Consider the following 24,734-nt stretch of genomic DNA (forward strand, 5'->3'; position numbering starts at 1 on the left):
CACTTCAAATGTAACTCATTAGCATTAAAGCACTATGAGATATTTGGTGTTCATGAAAGATGATGTGTAAGTGTATGCCTTGCTTTTCAATTTCTACTACTTTTCTGCACTTGAAGAACTGTAGTATCCTTGGATATCAAATGATAAGGACACTTCCTAAAACTATCTTGTATACTGTCTCACAATTATTAAAATCGTCTAAACTCCTGACAACACCCAGATCAGCTGGACTGTGAATGGACAATATTTGCTTCATGAGATTTGCGGCTGCACTGAAGCTTGATACAATTCACTTAACAGTTAACCAGAAAATAATAATATCGTTTATGACGATTCCTCTGAATTTTATGGCGAACTTCTTTCACACTAAAGTGAGGGCCTAGTGACAGTGTAAACTGTGTGGAAAACAGCATTGAACTTAAAAAGGACACTAACATATTGGAGAAGTGGGCCAACAGTTGAAGACAAAGTTCAGTGTGGAGAAGTGTGAGGTGATGGACTTTGGTAGAAAGAAACTGCAGACACAGTATAAAATAAAGGGTACTGTTCTAAATGGTAATAGAGTGACCTTGGCATATATGAACAAAAGTCAATAAAGGTGAATAGATAGGTGGCGAGACCTGGAAATGAAACAAATAGTGTCCTAGGCTTCATACTTAGGGCCATAGAGTACAAGGGAAAGGGAGGTTATGACGAACTTACATAAGACACTGGTTAGACTATAGCAGACACCGCACCATATGCAGGATGTGAATGGGTTGGAGGGTCTGCAGAAGAATGGCTTCAGTTATGTAGAAAGATAACAAGTCGGGCTGTTTTCTTTGGAGAATAGGCTAAGAGGAAATTTAACAGAAGTTTTCAAACTCATGAGAGGTTGAGATAAAGTTGATAGGAAGAAACTATTCCCACTCAAATAGATCGAGAACCAGAGTACATGGTTTTAAAGTGTTTTGCAAAAGTGCAAAATATGAGGTGAGAAAAAGAAAATTGCAAGGGTTCTGAGAACTGTGGTTAGAAAATTCAGTGTGTCACGCATCAAACAAGAGATGTGATCAAGACAATTCCCATTGATTTCTTAGCAATCCTACCTCAGATGTTTGTGTCATTGCGAGTCACCAAATCTCATTAAAACTTAACAAGAAATTACAGTTTTTCTCTTTTGAAAACCTTGCCTTGAAATTCCCTCAAAAGCCCCTGTCATAGACTGCCTCAATGATTGACCATGTTCTGGTGGCTCAACTTCTTTTCCTGGGACTACAGTCCCTGCATTTTGGAAAAGTGCACTTCTACACTTAATCACAGGCATAGATCGAGCTTTTCACAAACTGCAAACTTGACCAAACCAGTACTGAGTCTGTTCCTTGTGTTGTAAGCTTGCTCAGTCAGACAATTACTGCTTGTAGATTTTCTTCATCCTCAGTCAGAGCTGAACTACAGAACCAATGATTCCATTCAAATTTTTTAAGCTCCCACAGTTTTTAGGAGCCTTCCAGAGGCTGAGCCCCCACACATAGTGCCTACTACTTCCTAGAACATCTCTCTGAATTCTAATGGCACAGAGCTATCCAATTACACTTAACTACTCAGAGTCCCGAGTAACACAAACTTAGTGCAGTTTTTTTGCCTTTAGCAGTATGACTTAACAAGTCTTTTTTGCAATGAGCTTCCTTCTGTCTTTGTCTGCCTTCTCTCCAATTGACTATGAACTGCTCTTCAGTGACTACTGAGTAGTTTTTGAGCAACCTATTCAAAGCCTTGCAACAAGCCTGCCTGTGTCCTGATGCAAAATTGAATGTAACTAATATTTTGGAACAGTCAAACGTATTAAACCCTTTGAACTATCTGTCCTTTCTGTGTGATAATGTTCACTGAGCGCATATGCCAAAATACATTATCAGCACAGTTTCTGTGTAAATGATCATTTCCTGTCTGAAGTCTCGTTTAACATCTTCAGTTGTTTCCCTTGTAATACTAATTGAAAATATAATCCTGTTTTTCCAGAAAAGCTTCGCTACAATCATTCATCTAGTAAGGAAAATAATATTCAGCATTCGCATGCATTTAATTTTGAGACATTCTGATTTCCAATGCCTTTTTCTCCAATTATTTTTAAGAAAACTGTTTCAGGAGCCCTTGAATATTTGCTGATGGATGAATAAAAACACTTGGGTTATAGTGACGGTTAAGAAAAAGGCATACAGTAATACATAGAAGGGAAGCGCATGATACAAGAGAATACGAGAAGACGAGAAGTCAGAAAAGTACTTAAGAAAGAAAGGAGGTATATACAAAATTAAATGATCAGTGAACATAACCCAAACTTGCAAAATATTTTACAGGCACAGGAATAAATCATAAGTCTGCAGTGGAAACATAACCATTAAAGGATTAACAGGATAATGTACCAATAGGACAGATGGCAGAACTATTAAACAAACAAAAAATCCCTACAGTGTGGAAGCAGGCCTTTCAGCCCATTGAATCTGCACTGATCCTTTGAAGAGCATCCTACCCAGATTCACCCCCTTACCCTCTACCTGTGACCCTATGGCTGCATTTCCTATGGCTAACCCACCTAACTTAAGCTATTAAATAATTATTTAGCTTCAATGTTTACCAAGGAAATAGATAGTAATAGGCAGACATGCCTTGAATTAAAGGGAGAGAAACGTAAAAGTGCTTTAAAATAAGAAAGAAGAGATGTATTCATAAGCTGAATTAACTCAGATAAAAGTTCTGGCTGATTCAATTCCTTCTTGTTTTTTTTAAATCAATGAAGAAATTAGATGCACTGCTACACATTCAAAGTATAGCATCATAAAACTGACAGACATTTATTGTGCAAGAACTGCAGATGCTGGAGTCAGAGTCAACACAGTGTGGAGCTGGAGGAACACAACAGGTCAGGCAGCATCAGAGAAACTGGAAAGTCGGCATTTCAGGTGTAATTGAATTATGAACTGGATTTAAGACAGAAAGTGGAGAATGATAATAACAAATAGATGCATAGGCCCAAAAGACAAGGAGTGGTGTCCCACTGGGATGACTGCTATACATAATTTACACTCATAATTTCGATTTTGGAATCAAAAAATCTATTTCTAAATTTGTGGATAGCCATAAATTACAGAGGGAGGCAATGCAGTTGGTGGAGGTATGCAGACAATCAACACAACAATAAATAAGGTCACTTATTATTTAGAAGATTGAAGGTCAGGTGAATTAGAAGAAGAGGCTTCTTGCAGTAATAATAAATCACTAAAGGTTTTGCCACAGTTTATCACGGCTATAGAAAAACAAATTAAGCACTAGGCTATATTTAAAGAGGAATAGAAATGAAAAGTAGAGACATGAAACCGATCTTGTACTTTGGTTAGACAGTGCTTAGAGTATTACATGCAGTTCTGATCGCCATATTTTTGAAAGAAATACATAGGCACTGGCAAGAGTGTGGAGAAGGTTTACATCGTGATACCTGATACACAGAGCTATACAGAGCGGGAACGGAGTGACAGGCTTGGTTTCTTTTCTCCTGAAGAAGGAAAGAAGAAGGAATAAAAGGCTTAACATTATGAAAGGCTTTGATGGAGTGGATAGAGAGAGAGCAACATCCTCCACTGTGGAAGAACATAATCAAAAGCCATCAATGTAAGATAGTGATTAGGAAATCCATTTCTACTTCAAGAGTTGTTATATATCATTTTGCTACCACTGGAAATGATTGAAGTACATATCCATCTGAGGGAAATGTGGAGAAGCTTTTCCAGAAGGACTGAATAGATGATTAAGATAGTGAATTTTGATGAGGAAGGAGTTAAAGATGTCTGAGTGAAACATGGACTAGTTGGGATGAATAGTCTGTTTCTAGGCAGTATAGCCTATGTAATAGATCTGAAAATGAATGGATTAAGGAAATCTGTATGTAACTCCCTCTGTAGATCAGCAGAAGGTGTAACATTTTTTGAAGACACCGCAGTGACTTAATTTATTTCACTGTATTGCCCCCAAGTTGGAAAACCAGCAAATATTACACTGCAGGAGGCTCTAATTAGATTGAAGAACCCGGTGATTGAGAGAAGCACAGTTAGCCTGTACTATCTGCTGGTTTTAAAATCATAGACCATAGAATCCATACAGTGTGGAAACAGGCCCTTTGGCCCAACAAGTCTACATCAACCCTCAGAGCATCCCATCCAGACCCATCCCCCGATAACCCACCTAATCTACACATCCGTGAACACTATGGGCAATTTAACATGGCCAATCCAAGTAGCCTGCACATCTTTGGACTGTGGGAGGAAACCAGACCACCAAGAGGAAACCCATGCGGACACGGGGAGAATATGCAAACTCCACACATTCACCCAAGGGTGGGATCGAACCCAGGTCCCTGGCACTGTAAGGCAGCAAGGCTAACCACGGAGTCACCGTGCTACTCAAAATTGATTAAAGACAATTGTGATCCCAGTAAAGAAATGCTAGGATTCAGAAAATGACACAATAACTTCTAATTGTACTCAAGGCCCCTCCCAACACCTTCTCGTACCAAATATCCATCCTCAGATTTCTCTCCACCAGAAATCTCTCTGGCAAGCCATGCACAAATTGGCCTCATTAAGTGTACAAACAAAAGGACCCGTAGACATAAACAAATTAGATCAATCCAAAAAATTTCTTACGCCCCATAGGATTTGTAATCACTGCTGATACATCTCTAGATCTCATTGTTGATGTTTTAGTTCCAGGAATAATGCTTCAAAGTTTCTCACTTTCCAGTTCTATAAAACTTTCTTCAAATTATATCAGATAATAATCAATCAGCCATCTTAACTCTTTTCTCAAACAATGCTTCTAGACTTTGGTAACCTCTCAAAGCACAGCTACACTACAGATCCCATCTCACTACAGCCTGAATATTGCCTCCCTCCTATACTTCCATACAGTTGATTCACCCTCAGTAGCAGTTGATCAATGTCCTTGGTAGTTTGACTTCTACAGTATTTTTCTCATAAAACTTCCGTCTTACCTTAAACACTACAAGAATTTGCCTCATATTTCTTCTAGTTATATCTTCCATTACATTGTGACTCGACTGCAGAGTCTTTTGTAGTACTTTATAAATTCTCCAACAATCTCGTGTTTAGCCAGCAGTTTGTGCATTTGGTAAGTAATTATGCAGTATAATGGGATATGAATATGCAAATTATGATGTCTGACAATGTATTTGCCATAATCAGAGCAGGGAAGAGCATGAGAGAGCAGTCAAGTAAAACAGAGTATCCGCTAAGTGTGCAATTGCTGAACCGCAAGAAGGGACAAACAGCCCAAGGCAAAATAGCCATAGGTTGCTCACAAACCATGCTGGACTCAGTCAGACATCTGACTCTCCTGGACAGATGTTCACAGAACCTATCTCGCACAACTGTATGTAAAATCCCCACGTCACCTGACAGTTGGGCTATCCCTGTGAGTCGATCAAAAACAAATGATAAAATCAATGGGCCAATAAAACTTGTGTCATTATCAGTCTAAACTGATTAGGTGATCAAAGCCAATCTAGAAGACCACACAGGTCCTGTTTAATCCAAACCAATACCTACATATATGTATAATCTCCATGAGTTAGAAACAAACCCAGCTCTGGCTTGAACTGACTGATTGAATCAGGATTCAACTAGAACAGCCTGTTCTAGATATCCACAATTTTCTGGGAAGAGAATTGCCTCTGTCACAATATGCATTTATATAATGGGCTTAAAATTGTTTTTTGACACACTGCCTATAAAAGACTAATGGCTGAATGTTACGATATTTTGGCTGAGTTCAAATTGTGTAGAGTTTTTTGGAGGATTTGTCACCATGTGAGCGAGCAAGTTCTCTTGTCAAACTCATAACATTAACTATCTAGTCTACTTCCACCACACCCATCACATCTGACTGAAGTTTTCTACACTCCAAGAAGTAACTTGTCAAGCAACATATCCCATGGAATTTGCTATTGTGCCATCTTGAAAGGCCCCTGTGCATTCACATGAACACTGGCATTCTGAATATGCCCTGTTTGCTCAAGAACGTTTTGCGGAAGATTTCTTTAAAGAGGAAGATGGCACCATGATTCCTCACCAGGGAACTGAAGATCCTGGCTTAGTAACTGGTCCAAAGGAGAGCCATTCTTTTTCCACAGGACTGGCAGAAATGGAGCCTGTTCCAAGGACACCACACAGGCTGTGCCACATGGGGTGGAATGGCTAACAAATAAGATTTATTTAAGATATCTGGTTGGCATTGGACAAGTTAGACCGAAAGGTCTCTTTCTGTGCTGTATATCTCTATGACTCTATGACTACTGCTCTCTATTTTCTATTACTCAGTCAATGTTTTGCCCATGTTGCTAATGTCCTTCTTATTCCATGAGCTGCAAGATTTATTTATTGCTTGAATACTTTTAAGGTGGAGATCAATAGTTGGGCAAGGAAATCAAATGCTATCAGGGCAATTGGAAGTATTGAATTCAGAATACAAAGAGATATTTTATTGAATCATGGAGCTGGCTCAAGGGCACAACTGGCTTATTTCCTGTCCTCATTAATATGTTTGTATAACAAACCACACATTAATTTCTTCATTGTTAATTTCTTGAATATATTTGAATTAATTCTGTGAATTATCAGGTGACTAATACTTTGTTATTACTGTTGTTACTCCATTGATCAATCCATGTTATAATTTGCCTCAGTAACCTGACTCTAAGGGAAAGTGTCAACATGGGTTAAAATGTCAAAAGCTGGAGATAACAACAGGTCAGGCAGCATCCATGGAGAAAGAGCAAGCTAATGTTTTGAGTCTAGATGACTCCTCATCAAATCTGAAGTGAAGATTTGAAGGAGCAGCATCTGCCCATCACTCATTTATCAACAGAGCATCCTGACTCTGCCTGCCTTCAACAGAGCCTGGACTGGTATCAGAGGTGGCCTTTATTTACTGTACCAGGATCCCTTGAGCAAAAGCTATCTCACTCGACTAAACTGAGGCCTGCAGATAATCATGGCAAGCTTTCTGGATTTGTGCCTGTGCAAAATGGCATGGCAAGACAGTAAGAATATAAGACAGCTTTCTCTGGCTGAGGGGGCAATTCACAAATACAAGGTAATGTAAGGCAGATATACTGCGAGCATCCAGATAGGTTTAGAGTAGCACTATGACAGCAAGCAAAGAGCTGGAAATAGGGGCTGGTTCAGTCCATGACCTGCATCTATGTCCGGGACTACAAAGTATCCTTGCTGCAGCATTACAGTGATAGTTGCCGTTCAAGTTTAACTTGCAGTGCTGAACTGCAGAAGTGCCCTGTGGAGTGGATTGCCATGTTAGATGCTGGCACATGTGAATGCCAACATGCATGGATGAGAGGTGCTTGCAGCTGGTGCTCATTTGGAGCAAACAGCAAATTGAACTCACCAAGAACTTGCAGGTTTGAATGGCAAGTTTGGCAAGATTGCAACCTGTTGCAAGTCAGGCTGTACACAAAGTATTGAACAAGCAATAAGAAGAGTTACTTGGGAACTCACTGCTACCTATTGAGAATCTTGCGACACTACTTGAGGAAAGTGTACAATATGCAGCAGGTTCATCTCGACAGAACTCAGCAAATGTCTCATCTGATTCTACTATTCATCTCACCATAGCCCATGTCACTCAGAGCCTGATAAAATATCGCCCTTTGTTATGAACCAGTTAAGCAGAATGGTCTGTTCCTTTATTTTGCCCAATTCCCCACTGAATGCAACAAAATTTGAACTTAAAAGAGCAGTGATATTGTCAATTCTATACATGTTAGTCTGCAATTAGCTCAATATGAGAAATAACTGAGCCATATTCCTTTAATTAACAGATGTACAACTAGTTTGTCTCAAAAATCTTTCATCAAAGATGCAAAGAATATTAACAAAAGATTTAAAACGTACGCCTCTCTGAAAGTGTTCCAGACTCAGTGTTTTCATTCCAGCATGTGGAGGTGCTGGTGTTGGACTGGGGTGGACAAGATCAGAAATCACACGACACCACGTTATTGTCTGACAGGTTTATTTGAAAACACAAGATTTTGGAGTTCAGCCCCTTCGTCAAGTGAAGTGAAAAAGAAGCACACAGAATACAGAATTTATAAGTAGAAGTTCAAAGAGTCAAACAACTGATGAGCATGTATTAAACAAACCTAAGATGCTGTTAAATCTTTAATCAGTTAGAAGGCTTTCATTGATTAATACATATAGTAAATCCCTAAATTTCTTTCAAGTGACTGCCCTGAGAGAACTAAAGGTTTTATCAGTGTAAAGAAGAGGTGACATTTTAGATCAGACAATGCTGTTAGGTGTGAAGCCCTGTTTAGAATCTGTTTGTGTTTTGGTTTGGAGTCAGCCTGGTTTTATTTCTAAAGCTGCAATTTATAAAACACATTGACTGACTATCTATAAATTGTGTGCTCTTGAACAAAATAGAATATAACTGCAAATACAAATTCACCCCGTGTGTGTGTGTGTTTGTGTTTGTGTGTGTTTGTGTTTGAGAAAGAGAGAGAGAGAGAGAGAGAGAGAGATGGGGGGCAGTGAGAGAGAGGGAGAGTGAATCCCTATGGACAAACCCTACACATACACAGGAACTGTTTGAATGAGGAGGAACGCAACAGACACCTGAAGATGTCAAAGAATGCCCTCATAGGAACTTGATATGATGCTCAATTCATCAACTGCCAGCTCTGATATGCCTCAGTGAAAAACCACAATGACGTCCTCAGAAGACAGGCAAGGGATACAACTATTAGGGTACCCTTCGTCGTCCAGGATATCCCAGGAGTGGAGAAATTACATTATGTTCTACGCAGCCTTCAACACATTATCGATGATGATGAGCACCTCTCCAAGATTGCCCCCATGCCTCCACTTCTTGCCTTCAAACAACCACCAGACCTTAAACAGATCTTCGTTTGCTGCAAATATCCAGCCTTCAAGACTTCATTGATCACAACACTATATAACCCTGCCAAGACAAACTCTACAAGACGTTTCAGATCTTTGACGTGGACACTGCCATCACATGTGGGAACACTACCCACCACGAGCACACCAGATACTCATGTGACTTAGCCAGTGTTGTCTATCTCATACGCTGCAGGCAAGGATGCCCCGAGGCATGGTATATTGGCAAAACCATGCAGACCCTACAACAATGGGTGAATGGACACCACACAACAATCACCAGAGAGGGAAGTTTCCTCCCAGTCCAGGAACACTTCAGCGGTCAAAGACATTTGGCCTCAGATTTTCAGGAAATGTCCTCCAAAACGGACTATGGGATACACAATAATGCAGAGTCACCATGTAGAGGGTGATGGCCAAACTCAGTACCCTTAAGGATGGCCTCAACCGAGATCCTGGGTTCATGGCACACTACCAGTGATCCCACCACACTATACACACACACACACACTCACTCACCCAAACAGACACACCTTGTCTCTCTCTCTCTCCCACACACACTATTTCTCTCCCACACACACACACACACACACACACACACACACACTCACTCTCTCTCTCATGCACACACCCTGTCTCTCTCACATAGACAGACACACACTGTCTCTCTCCCACACATATACTACTTTTCTCCCTCTCTACCACACACACACTCTTTCTCTCACCTATCCCCCCACACACACTCTCTATCCCCCTACACATACACTCTCTCTTTTTGCCCACACATACATCCTGTCTCTCCCCCTACACTCTCTCGCACACAACCTCTTTCTTAGCCCCCTCACACATACACACACACTGTCACTCTCACAAACACAAACACAAACACACGCACTCTCTCTCGCTTTCCCCCTTCACACATACATACAGTCTCTCTCTCTGTCCCACACACACACACACACACACACACACACACACTCTTTCTCACCCCCACCACACACACACACTCTCTCTTTCCACTCCCCCTCAACACATACATTATTTCTTTCTCCACATGAGGAGGTGAAGGATAATTAATCCAGAGATCCAGATAACATTCTGGAGACCCAGGTTCAAATCCTGCCATGTCGTTTGTGGAAGGGAAACTGCCATCCTATATATGACTCCAGAACCAAAGCAAAGTGGAGGCACAGTGGCTCAGTGGTTAGCTCTGCAGCCTCACAGCTCCAGGGACCTGGGTTCAATTCCTACCTCGGGCGACTGTCTGTGTGGAGTTTGTAAATTCTCCCCGTGTCTGCGTGGGTTTCCTCCGGGTGCTCTGGTTTCCTCCCACAGTCCAAAGATGTACAGGTTAGGTGGATTGGCCATACTAAATTGCCCATAGTGTTCAGGGGTGTGTGGGTTATAGGGGAATGGGCCTGGGTGGAATGCTTCAAGGGGCAGTGTGGACTTGTTGGGCCAAAGGGCTTGTTTCCACACTGTAGGGAATCTAATCTAATCTAATCTAATGCGGTTGAGTCTTCAATGTCCTCTCGGCAGTTAGGCATGGGCAATAAATTCTGCCTTAGCCAGCAGCACCCTCATCCTGTGAATGATTAAAGGAAAAAAAAACTCTCCCTCACACAAACACAGACAATCTCTCTCTCTTACCCCCCCCCCGCAACACTTTCTCACAGACACTCTGTCTTTCCTCCCTCACACACACTCACTCTCTTCCACCCACCCACAAACACATACACACACATGAATCTATCGAGTGAATTTGTATTTGCAGGTATAATCTATTTTGTTCAAGAAATACACCATTTATAGACAGTCAGTCAATGTGGTGTTTTATAAATTCCAACTTTAGAAATAAAACCAGCCTGACTCCAAGCCAAAATACAAACAGATTCTGAACAAGGTCTCACACCGAACTTGCATTGTCTGACTTAAAACATCACCTCTTCTTCATACTAATAAAACCTTTGGTTCTCTCAGGGCAGTGAGTTGAAGGAAATTGGGGGATTTACATATAAATATTAATCAATGAAAACTCTCTCACTGATTAAAGATTTAACAGCATCTTAGGTTTGTTTTTTACATCCTCATCAGTTGTTTGACTCTTTGATCTTTTACTTATAAATTTTATGTCTGTGTGCTTCTTTCTCACTTAACCTGATGAAGGGGCTGAACTCCAAAGCTTGTGTTTTCAAATATACCTGTTGGACTATAACCTGGCATTGGTGTGATTTCTGACTTTGTTCCAGCAGCTCATTTTTTGCAAATGCGATATTGTTGCTGCTGTAGTCATTGGCTTTGTGAAATGTTTTCTTCTAAATGTTCCATGTATCCAGTCAGTGATAATACAAATTAATCTTTTAGATAAGACATTGTCATAAGATTATTTTAAATAATGACTGTACTCCAGTAGTAACTTTTTTATATTTTTCTACAGTTTTGGCTCATATTTACATGAATACATCAGCTCAACTTTTCATCGGTAGTCTCAATTCCAGGCAGTATTTTAAAATATCACTCTCTGAATGTTATTGAAAGCGTGGGAGGACACAAATGTGAATTTGCAATTTCCCAGACAATGTGAAGAAGAAAACTATAGAGATCATGTTTATTTAAATATTTCTTTTTCAATAAGGGTTTCAGCTGCTGCTTGGCTGATAAGAAAATTTATTTTGCTGAACAATTATTAAAAACATAGTTCTAATGTGATTCTCATCTGGGCAAGTCATGATAGTAGCAGCAAATACAATAGTAAGTTCATATCGTCATGACTCATTGCTAATTATAACCTTCGGATTGTTACTTTATTAAAGCTGAAAATATTCTGTTGTTATTTTTTCAGAGTGCTTTGTAAATGGAAAGTATATAAAGGTAATTACAGCATGCAAACTGTTGAACATACTGCCTCATGAAAACACCCATTTCACTATAAACTAGTTGTTCTCTTTCCACAGATTGGTGAAATTATTCAGCTGGAAGTTTATAACTGTACAAGGGTCATTGGGACTTGTGTCTGCAAAGATCATCACTGCCTATTGACAAAAACAACTCTTATTAAAAGTTGTACTGAACCTGGACCAGATGAAAATTGTGTAAGTGATGTAATCTTAAAATCTATATATCAGTCTTTCACTGAAAGATTCAAATTAAACTTCCTCTTAAAAAAAATGTCTCAAACTGAATGCCTTTACACTACTAAGCATTCTACATCAGTTCTCTTTCAAAAGCACATTTGACATAGAGCACTGTAATCTCTGCCACAGACAGGTCCCAAAACCAACTTAGCCAAAACAGGCATCAAATCCCACATTGTTTACAACAATCTGATTCAAACTAGCCATCCAATCAACCATTTTCCACAGGAGTGTGAGTACTGTAGCAGCATAAACTTTTACATAAGTATTGTAACTGGGAGGCCTGATAATTATGTTCAAGGCTCCAATTTCTTTCCACTATATGGTTGACCAGGAATCTGTCTCACTCCTGTATTTTTGGAAGGATTTACAAATTGATACTCAACGTGTTTGGTCATGTTATGAATTCACCCTCTTTGCCCATCAATCTCTAGAATGGGTGTTGAAAACAAAGATTCTGTCTCAGAGGAAGGAACACTACCATAAGACATCATTGATAATGGGAACTGCAGATGCTGGAGAATCCAAGATAACAAAGTGTGAAGCTGGATGAACACAGCAGGCCAAGCAGCATCTCAGGAGCACAAAAGCTGACATTTCGGGCCTAGATCCTTCATCTGATGAAGGGTCTAGGCTCAAAATGTCAGCTTTTGTGCTCCTGAGATGCTGCTTGGCCTGCTGTGTTCATCCAGCTTCACACTTTGTTATCATAAGACACCATGTTCTGTTTTGCTTACACATTTTCATTTCTTGTGAGGCCTTTAGGTGGTGCTGTAATCATATTTTCCAAGTTAATCTGAGCATGTTGGGTGATCAGAGAAATAATTGCTTAGTGAGCATGTGATACAGAGTCACTACTTGTCCTATTTTAGCAAATTATAAACGAATATCCAACAATTAAATTGTCTGAAAATATAGAATTTGTAGTCAAGACTGAAGATTGTTGTGGTGGTTGAAGGTCAGTTACCTTAGGAGAAAAAACAGAGATAACATTGCTGGTCCGGCGACCCTTTTTCAGAACTGCAAGAGTTCCTCAGGCCAATGTCCTGGGTTGAGCCATTTTAATCTGCTTCATCAATGACCTTCCATCCACAATAAGGTTGGAGTGAGAATGTTTGTCAATGATTGCACAATATTCAGTGCCATCTGCCACTATTCAGAAGTAGTCCTTGCTGAAGTATAGGAAGACCCAGCCTTGGCTAACAAGTGGCATCTAACATTCATGCTTCACTAGCGCCGGGCAATGACCATCTCCAACAACAGGTCATATTGACTTTCACAGGCATCACCATATTGGGGGCTAGCATAGACCAGAATTGAAATAGACTAGTCAAATAAATACCATGTCTATAAGAGCAGGTGAGAGGGTGTGAATTTTGCAGTGAGTAACATGTCTCCTGACTCCTCAAAACCTGTCCACCCTTTATAAAGCATAAGCCAGGAGTGTGATGGAATACATGCTTTATGTTAAGGATGAATGGAGTTCCAACAACACTCGAGAAGCTTGACATCATCAGGGACAAAGCAGCTTATTTGAGTGACACTGCATCCACAAATATTCAGTCCCTTCCCTGCTGATGCTCAGTAACAGGAATGTGTACTTTCCACAATATGCACTGCAGAAATTCACCAAGGCTCCTCAGGCAACACTTCCTTCCAGGAGAACAAGCACAGCAGATACATGGGAACACCATCACCCACTAATTCCCCTCCAAGTTACTCACAGTCATGACTTGGAAATTTCTCACACTTCCCTCAGTGACATTGGACCAATCTCCTGGAACTAACCCCCATGCCCCAGATCCCACTGTCTGCATACACCAGTTAGACTACAGGGACTCAAGAAAACAACTTACCAGCACCTTCTCAAGGACAAATAAGGGTGGACAATGAATACTGGCCAGCAGTGATGCCCCAATCCAATGAGTGAATTTAAAAAAAAACAGGTTATGTGGCCCATCATGGATGTATCAAGCTAATTTTTCAGTTGGAAGTTATGTCCTCTTCCCATTTTCTTGTTTTATCTCATCAGGTAAAGCATTTCAAATTTGTGAACAATATTACTTAAATGTCATGTTTATCTCAGGTTAAATAGAGTAGACAATAGCAAGAAAACTTCAAAATCTCCACTGAGGCATTTCATGGAGGTAAAACAAACTGATTTTCTTCTGTTTGTTTGCAGATACCACTGGGATATGATGCAAATGGATGCTGCAAAAGATACCACTGCAAACGTACGTTATTTTACTTATTAAATGAATTTTCACTTGTTATTTGTATCTTCATATAAATCAGGAAATCTAACCAGTAAATTAATTTAAATCAAATTAAGGAGGAATTGTAGAAGTCAAATAAAGCGTCATGTTCCTGACCTTAACAGAATTATTGGGAAATATTTTTGCCTAAATTGGCAGTTTCACCCTATTGAAATTACACTTGACTTTGCAGATGACACTAAAGTCAGTGGAGTGGTGGACAGTGTGGAAGAATGTTGCAGGTTGCAGGGAGACTTGGATAAACTGCAGAATTGGGCTGAAAGGTGGCAAATGGAGTTCAATGTGGATAAATGTGAGCTGATTCACTTTGAGAAGAATAATAGGAAGGCAGAATACTGGGTCAGTGGAAAGATTCTTGGTAGTATGGATGTGCAGAGGGATCTTGGTGTCCATGTACATAGATCCCTGAAAGTTGCCACCCAGGTTGATAGTGCTGTTAAGAAGGCTTACAGTGTGTTAGGATTTATTGGTAGAGGGATTGAATTCCGGAGCCATGAGGTCATGCTGCAACTATACAAAATGCTAGTGCGGCCTCACTTGGAATATTGCGTGCAGTTCTGGTCGCCCCATTACAGGAAGGATGTGGAAGCATTGGAAAAGGTGCAGATGAGATTTACCGGGATGTTGCCTGGTCTGGAGCGAAGGCTTTATTAAGAAAGACTGAGGGACTTGGGTCTGTTCTCATTGGAGAGAAGAAGGCTAAGAGGGGATTTAATAGAGACTTACAAGATAATCAGAGGATTAGATAGAGTGGACAGTGAGAATATTTTTCCGAGGATTATGATGTCAGCTTGTATGAGGGGGTATAGCTACAAATCGAGGGGTGATAGATTTTCGACAGATGTCAGAGGCAGGTTCTTTACTCAGAGAGTGGTAAGGATGTGGAACGCCCTGTCTGCCAATGTAGTTAACTCAGCCACATTAAGGGCATTTAGACAGCCCTTGGATAAGCAGATGGATGTTTATAGGATAGTGTAAGGGGATGGGCTTAGATTAGTTCACAGGTCTGCGCTATATCGAGGGCCGAAGGGCCTGTTCTGTGCTGTATTGTTCTATGTTCTATGTTGACTATATCTCAAATTCTAAAAAAAGAGTGCAGAGTAAGGACTAGAGTGCAAACTTACTATTTTATTCAACCACACTTTCCCTATGTTTGGATATTTGTAAAATGCAGACTGACAAGCAGGTCAAACCCTGAACCTAATTGTTAAACCTGACCAATAAATGCAAAAAATAACAATCGATCACTGGTCCTTGATTAGATGAACTTTCAGTTTTCCTTCATTGCTTCTCCCAATAAAGCCATCAGTTACTAAAACTATTTGCTTCATGATGCCCCCAGCAACTAATTTCACATCCCTCCTGGAATGATATCCTTCACCCTGGTCATTGGGTAGAGTTTGATGAATTTTGATCACTTAGACTCACTTCCTGGGTTGTAGGGCTGTTTCATTACTTAAGGGAAAAGTTCTGCTACATCCAGTGTTTAAACACCCACCGTGTTTAAAATTCTACCCAAAACCTCACATAACTTTTTATATTTTATTCATTTACAGGAAATGGGAATTGTTCTCTCAGCCAGCATTTGCTGCCCTTGAGAAGGTGGAATAGGTAAACCCACTACATTAGTAGGAAGGGAATTTCTGAATTTTGACACAAGCAACAGTGAAAGAATAATGATATTGTTTCAAGACGAGATGATCTTCTCTTGGAGAGGATCTTGCATTTGATGGTATTCCCATGCATCCACTGCCCTTGCTTTTTTAGGTGATAGACACTATAGGTTTGAAAGAGGTTATCAAAGGATATTTGGTGAGTAGATGTGGTGCAACTTGTATATGGTAGACATTGCTACCATTATAGATGAGGGGGTGAATAATTCATGTGATGAATAGGGTGCCAGTCAAATGAGCTGCTTTGACTTAGATGGCGTTAAGCTTCTTGATTGTTGTTGGATCTGGTACACATGCAAACAAGAGGACAGTATTCCATCACACTCATTATAAATGGGGTGGACAGACTTTGGGGAGTCAGGAAGTGATTACTCACCACAGAATTCCAGCCTATACATAACATAAAATACATAACACAAACAAATTTGTGAGAAGTATTCATTCTTAAGCATGTACATTTTTAGATATTTTAATTAGTATCTGAATGTCATTAAAACGTTCAAGTGATTGATATTACAATTTTCTGCAATTTCTGTTCACAGCTATGTGTACAGTTGCTACAAGCACAGTTACATTGAGGAAGAATGACTGCAAAGTCAACATTGTTCTCAATCGTTGCAAAGGGCGTTGTAGTTCTGAAACCACGTAAGAAATTTCTGCTTGCTATCTATTCTCATTAAAGTAAATAAAACAATATTAGCATATATAATGTGGAGAATTCTCTGCTCAAATGGTGCAACTTCAACAGAGGTTTGGTAGAAATCTTGCTTACATATGCAAACAGTTGGAAAATTAAGGGGAATATTGGATTGGAGTGATGTCCATTTAAGCAATGTCCATCAATGACTCTAGAGCTCCGTGTAGTCTTTTCCTCAGTATTTGCTGGGAAGGTCATGTTAGAATACTTTTGTTCTATACGCCGTCTGGTGAATTCTACTCACTTGAAAATCACAAATGCGTTTATTTACATTTTTTCTATTTATTTGTTGAGTGGACGTTGCTGGCTGACCAGCACTTATTGCCCGTTCCTAGATGTCCGTGAATTGACCAGCTTGCTAGGTTATTTCAGAGGGCCGTTGAGAGTCAGCCACATTGCTATGGGTCTGGAGTCTTATATAGGCCAGAACAGATGAAGATGGCAGATTACCTTCATTGAAGAACATTAGTGAACCAGATGAAGTTTTCTGACAATCAGCAATGGTTTCATGGACATCAGTGAATTCTTAATTCCAGAATTTTTTAAAATTGAAATCAGATTCCACCATCTGCTATGGCTGGATTTGAACACAGTCGCTAGAACATTAGCTGAGTTTCTGAATTAATAGTCAACTGATAACCACTAGACCATCACCTCCCTGAAAGCAAAGTAACAGACAGACACATCCAGTGCCTTGAGTGCCTCATTGCAGAGAGTTTCTGGCCTGTAATCATGTGATAATATCCTGCTACTTGACTTAATTGCATATTGAGCCCTTATATGGACAGAACTTAAAAGATGATAATACAATATTCCTTTAATTTTCCAAAGATAGCTGTCATATGCTGGCTGGTAAAACATATAATCTTTGTGTAACAGCAAAATTAGTTATACAGAATTTACAATACAGAAGTCTAAGATTCCGTAAAGATTACAAGGTGTAGAGCTGGATGAACACAGCAGGCCAAACAGCATCAGAGGAGCAGGAAGGCTGACATTTCGGGCCTAGACCTGTTTTGACATCTCTTCCAGAACTTGTTTTGATACAACCTTCTGGAGGCATGATGTTAGTGTGTAGATTGTTTAATTGGTATTCCAAAGTTACTTAATAATCTGGGTGTCTTCTTTTATGTTCACTGTGTGCTCTTTGTATTTAGTACACTTTCTTTAGCTAGTTTCTATTCTTCCTCAGTATTGCCTCATTCGGAATCAGGACTTCATTTGTCTCTGTGCACTTTGGAAATCTCTAAGTGTAAGCTTGTTCCCAACATGGTATGATTCTGACCTTTCGTCTGACGTGTAGTTTATGTAGTAGTACTGCATTAACTTCATTTTCCATTGTTGACAAGAAGGCCATCCCACAACTTGGAGTATTTGGAGAGGTGGCAAAATCATTCTCACTTGTCTTCTGAGCATGACCTCTGCTGACAATGATATGCCAAATTCCCAAGGTGTAGCGCTGAGGTGTAACATGGTGACATGAAAATATTCTTTTAATGTTTTACACTTCAATGGCTTAACAGCACAAACTTTGAAACCATTGATCTAGAGTGATGTGGTGAAGGTGTCTCATTTGGAACACATATCTTTGCAGAGTCTGATTGTAATTTGCAGTCCATTATCAGCAGTGATTTTTTTCACCTGCACCAAACAGAGTGAATATGGCACTCAATGTATCTGCTATGCTACAGTTGAAATGTTCTTTATCTGTCTGACAAATGGCAATGGGAAATAATTGCTGAATAAAATGATATCATTGCCATTCAGTAATGGATTGGCGATGACTTTGGACCAAGGGGCTTACAGAATCTCATATGAATGTCAAGGTTCTCTTTGTTTCCATTGCCCTGCCATGCCTCACTAACTTTTCAATTTCACCATTAATCCGTAGCCAATCGTTTATGTCATATGCTAGGTATGACATCTGCTCATATCCTTGGTGTGGTAGTGACATGACATGCTGATAATGAACTTCAGGTGCAAGTACTTATTTTCCTTTCACAATAGAGCCTCTCCAGATATTGAGCTGATCTCTGTAAGGCCAAAGGCATCTGACATCTTCATTTGTGTCAGGCCACCCTTTAGAAATAATTTGCCACAATGCCTTCAATTGCAGGTTGTAGCTGTATCTGACTGAACATGGTTACATTTATACTGACCAAAATAAAATATGTAGATGCACTACTTCCACTCAATGTGCATGCTGTTGATTTGTAGATCCAGTGGAACATTTACATTTTTATTCATTCCTGGCAGTCTGCTCAATGTATCCTAAGTGATCACATTGGCACCAGGTTTGTAGCAAATGTCAATGTCATGTCCCTGTAATTTAAATAGAATTTGCTGTAGTCTAAGGGATGCAATTGTCAGTGGTTTGAGCTAGATCACTTCCAATTGTATGTGATTGTTTCCACAGTGAATTGCTGATCAAATAGGCACATATGGAACGTTCTGATACTGAATACTATAGCAAGTGTTTCCCATTTCATTTTGGAATAATTGGATTGCACTTGTGATAAAACATTTAGATCCAAATGCAATTAGTTTTCCATCTTGTATGTTGCAGATTCCTTTCCCTTTTTGAAGCCTTGACTTCCAGGATTGTATTCTGCCTTAAATTGTGCAGTTTTCCATTGATAACACTTGCTTGAAATATTCAAACATAGATTGATGGTCCAAAAAACCAAAGGAACTGTAGATGCTGGAAATCTGAAACAAAAATAGAAATTGCTAAAAAATTGCTGGGTTTTGTGGTGACAAGATCCAGTGTGTCTACTCTACTTCATTCGCTGCTCACAATGTGGTCTCCTCTACGTTGAGAAAATGAAGCGCAGTCTGGGTGACCACTTTGCAGATCACCTATGTTCTCTCTGCAAAAAAGACACTGAGCTTCCAGTTGCCATTTCAACACACCACCATGTTCCCTGGCCAACATCTTTGTCTCAGGCTTGCTGCATTACTTGGTAATGAACCAGGCCAGATTTAGTGGTAAGTGAGCACTTTGGAGAGAGTGACCATAATTCGGTTATGTTTACTTTAGCAATGGAAAGGGATAGGAACATGCCACAGGGCAAGAGTTATAGGTGGGGGAAGGGCAATTATAATGCGATTAGGCAAGACTTAGGAGGCATAGAATGGGTTAGCAAAATGCAGGGGATGGGGACAATCGAAATGTGGAGTTGATTTAAGGAACAGATATTGCGTGTCCTTGAAAGGTATGTCCCTGTCAGGCAGGGAGGAAGCGATAAAGTAAGGGAACCTTGGTTTACTAAAGAAATTGTATCTCTTGTTAAGCGGAAGAGGGAGGCTTATGTGACGATGAGACGAGATGGTTCAGATGAGGCGATGGAGAGTTACAGATTAGCTTGGAAGGATTTAAAGAGAGAGTTAAGAAGAGCAAGGAGGGGACATGAGCAGTCATTGGCAGGTAGAATAAAGGAGAACCCTAAAGCTTCCTATAGGTATGTGAGGAATAAGAGGGTGACTAGGGTAGGAATAGGGCCAGTCAGACAGAAGTGAGAAGTTGTGTGTGGACCTTGTGGCAATTGGAGAGGTGCGAAATGATTTCTCGTCTGCTTTGACTGAGGAACAGGAGAATGTTGTAGAGGAGATGACTGAGTTACAGGCTACTAGAATTGGAAGGATTAAGGTTAGTAAGGAGGAGGTGTTATCAATTCTAGAAGGTGTGAAGGTAGATAAATCCCCTGGGCCAGATGGGATTTTTTTACGTGGATTGTCTGGGAAGCTAGGGAGGACGTGGCAGAGCCTTTGGCCTTGATCTTTGAGTCCTCATTGTCTACAGATTTAGTACCAGAGGACTGGAGGATTGCAAATGTTGTGCCCTTGCTCAAGAAGGGCAGTAGAGATGATACAGGTAATTATAGACCTGTGAGCCTTACGCCCGTTGTAGGAAAAGTTTTGGAACAGATTATAAGAGATAGGATTTGTAATCATCTAGCAAGCAACAATTTGATTGGAGATAGTTAGCATGGATTCGTCAAGGGCAGGTTGTGTCTCACAAACCTCATTGAGTTTTTTGAGAAGGTGACCAAGCATGTGGATAAGGGTAGGGCAGTTGGCGTAGTGTACATGGACTTCAGTAAAGCCTTTGGTAAGGTTCCACAAGGTAGGTTATTGGAGAAAATACAGAGGCACGGGATTGAGGGAGATTTAGCAGTTTGGATTAGAAACTGGCTTTCTGTAAGAAGGCAACAAGTGGTGCTTGATGGAAAATATTCAGCCTGGAGTCAGGTCACTAGTGGTGTGCCCTCAAGGATCTATTTTGGGACCACAGTTGTTTGTCATTTTTATAAATGACTTGGATGCAGGCATAGGTGGATGGGTTAGTAAGTTTGCAGATGACACTAAAGTCGGTGGAGTGGTGGAAGGTGGCAAATGGAGTTTAATACGGATAAATGTGAGATGATTCAGTTTACAAGGAATAATAGGAAGGCAGAATACCGGGTCAATGGTCTTGGCAGTGTGGATGTCCAGAGGGATCTTGGTGTCCATGTACATAGATCCCTGAAAGTTGCCATCCAGGTTGATTGTGCTGTTAAGAAGGCTTACGGTGTGTTCGGTTTTATTGGTAGAGGGATTGAGTTCTGGAGTCATGACGTCATGCTGCAACTGTACAAAACGCTAGTGCGGTCTCACTTGGAATATTGCGTACAGTTCTGGTTGCCCCATTACAGGAAGGATGTGGAAGCATTGGAAAAGGTGGAGAGGAGATTTACCAGGATGTTGCCTGGTCTGGAGTGCAGACCCTATGAAGAAAGGCTGAGGGACTTGAGTCTGTTCTCATTCGAGAGAAGGAGGCTAAGAGGGGATTTAATAGAGACATTCAAGATGATCAGAGGATTAGATAGAGTGGACAGTGAGAATATTTTTCCGAGGATGATGACTTCAGCTTGTACAAGGGGGCATAGCAATAAATTGAGGGGTGATAGGTTTAAGACAAATGTCAGAGGCAGGTTCTTTACTCAGAGTGGTAAGGGCGTGGAACGCCCTGCCTGCCAATATATTTAACTCAGCCATATTAGGGGCATTTAAACTGCCTTGGATAAGTATATGGATAATGATAGGATAGTGTAGGGGGATGGGCTTAGATTAGTTCACAGGCCGGCCAACATTGAGGGCCAAAGGGCCTGTTCTGCACTGTATTGTTCTATGCTCTATGCTCCAGTGAAGCTCAGTGAAAGCTGGAGAAACAGCACTTCATTTTCCACTTGGGAACCCAACAGCCTTCTGGACGTAATATCAAGTTCAATTCAACATTGAATTTTAGAGCTTGAGCACCTTTCCTCATGCTTTTCCCCGCTCTCAGGTCTTGGCATTACTCAGGCTATTAGCACACACCACCCATTTCAGCCACTAATACCTATCATTAGCAGCTATTCATTCCCCCAGACTGGCAGTTAACCACTCCTTCATCTGTCCAACTGATTTTCTCTCTCTTTGGGCTCCATCTCCACCCATCGTTTACTCACCACCCCCCCCCACCCCAGTCTTCTGTAGAGATTGATGGTCCTCATGCTGTATAAATGGTACATCCTTGTTTATGAGGATTCACTCAATGTCAATGCTTTGTCACAAAAGTTTGAAATGTATGGTGCCAAGAAATTGAAGAGTTGAAAGCATCTCTGTCTTCTTTGTTTTGTGATATAGGTATTTGTCCTTCATCTTTGACTTTGACTGGGTTTGGACAGATTTCACGACCTGAATACATAGAAACAAAATAATTAATCTGATTTATATTTAACTGGCTCTTCTCAATGTCGATAATGATCCCTTCACAGTGAGTTACTGCCATCACCAAGTGACAGATCTACTCATGCTCTTTACTTTTTTCCCCATTACAGCAATATCATTAGCAACGCACATTCATTGCCCTTGTTACAGCATCTCCTAACTAAACTTCTGTACAGCTCCAGTATAACCCCTTGATCATATAATCTATGTCATGACTGATAGAAGCAAGTGTCCTGCATGCCTACTTAACTATCCTATTAACCTGTCCTACCACCTTCAGTGGACCTGTGGATGATATGACTCCACAGAGGCCAGTATCCCATCACGAAGTTACCCTTTATTTCCAGTTGGCTAACTTCATTTCAATCACTACTATGGACAAGCACTCCAAGATCCCTCTGTTTCTCTGAGCTTCCTAGTGTCCAGCCATTCATTGAGTACTCTATTGTCTTGTTCCTTGTTCCAAAGTACATGACCTCACATTTATCAAGGGTGGGAGGGTCTTGAGAGGGTCAGTGCAGACTCTGTACCAAAAGGCCTCTTTTCACACTGTATGGATTCTACAATTCTCTAGAACCTTCACTTTGCTCCTTTTGTACCTGTTGTAGTTCTTTCTTAGCATTTTTATCCTTCTTCAGAAGGGTCCCAACCAGAAGCGTCAACTTTCCTGCTCCTCTGATGCTGCCTGGCCTGCTGTGTTCCCCCAGCTCCACACTGCGTTATCTCTAATTGAGTGCATCAACTGTTTAATTTTTAACATTTATAACCATTGGATAATTTGAACCTGGAAATATTCACTGAACAGGGCAATACAGATGGAACACAGTTCAGTGCTTTTGGGCCCAAAACTTTGAAGTAGAACAGCTTTTTAGAATCATTTTTCCTTTATGATTTATTTTACTCTTTAAGAATCGTTTGTTTAATCTTAGTAGAAAAACAATATGCGTCAAGGAGAAATTTTGAATGTATAAATTTTCAGTTTGAAATGACTGACATTTCTATTTTGAATTGACAGCTACAATGAAGTAACGGGTCAGGTTGAAACACTTTGTGGCTGCTGTGTGCCAAAAAAATTCAAGAAGCTGACTGCGAAGGCCACCTGCAAAAATGGCCGAATCATACTTCTGAAATATCTCTTTTTCCAAGAATGTGAATGCAATTATGATGTCTGTAAATATAACCAATGGAAGAAGAAACTACTTGGTGTAAACTAGAATAAATGAGATACACTCTACTGAAGAAGTACAAATCCAAAACTACTCATCATTATTAACGTGTGACCATTATTGCACTTTTTAATCAAGAGAAAAAAGTCATAATTGTGTTTAGAATTAATTTTATGACTATGAAATGCTCACCATTTTTGACTCTACTTGCTTTAGTTTCTTTTAAAGCACATACATCCCATTTGTGAAAGCTAATCTTGTACTGTCTACAATAAATAATAAATGCTGAATTAAATGTTTTCAATAACTGTTTTATTTTCTTCATTTTCTAATGCTGTTTGATTTGGAATATCTATTGATAAAAGCATGCTATTGAACTTAGAAAAGAGAGTCCATAAATATAATTATAGCTTCTGTAGTTGAGTCAGTGCAAACTGTATGTCCTACCACGTTTACAGGCTCTATCTTGCTTTAGTCTCCCAAGTAACTGCTTCAAGGCGCTGCCATAACATTCCTTATTTACAGCAGAATAGATGCACATATTATCAAATGCCCAGGCTAATGCTGTTTCCGTCCAGCTGTCTACATATTCAAGTGACGTTGATATTATCATTACATTATTATCCTTACATATTCTGTCCCATCGCTCTACATGACGCCCCCAGTTATGGCCTGTATAGAATTAGTTAATCACCAAGTGCTAGAGTTAGCTTTAGGAGGAAAGAAGAAAAAATAGTCCAGTGAGTCCATGTGATTGCAAATCAATGTACCTTTACAATCTCTTGCCAAATCATCCACAGGAAGATCACACTCAATTTACAAATGATCATTTTGGAATGACCAGTTGATATCAATTACTTTATTTGTATTTAAATTTGCAAAATGTTCACTTAATAGGATAACTGAACTCATCTAAAAGATCCCAGAAATCATCTGACTTGAGAGCTAACAGGATAAATGAGATTAGTAGGATAACATACTTGGCAGAAAAGGGGACCCAACACATCTCAGTAAGAACCTGATAAAATAACAGTGTGCACATTTGCACTGTGTCTGGGTGGGTTTCCA

Source organism: Stegostoma tigrinum, chromosome 17, assembly GCF_030684315.1.
Source record: "Stegostoma tigrinum isolate sSteTig4 chromosome 17, sSteTig4.hap1, whole genome shotgun sequence".
Lineage (NCBI taxonomy): Eukaryota > Metazoa > Chordata > Chondrichthyes > Orectolobiformes > Stegostomatidae > Stegostoma > Stegostoma tigrinum.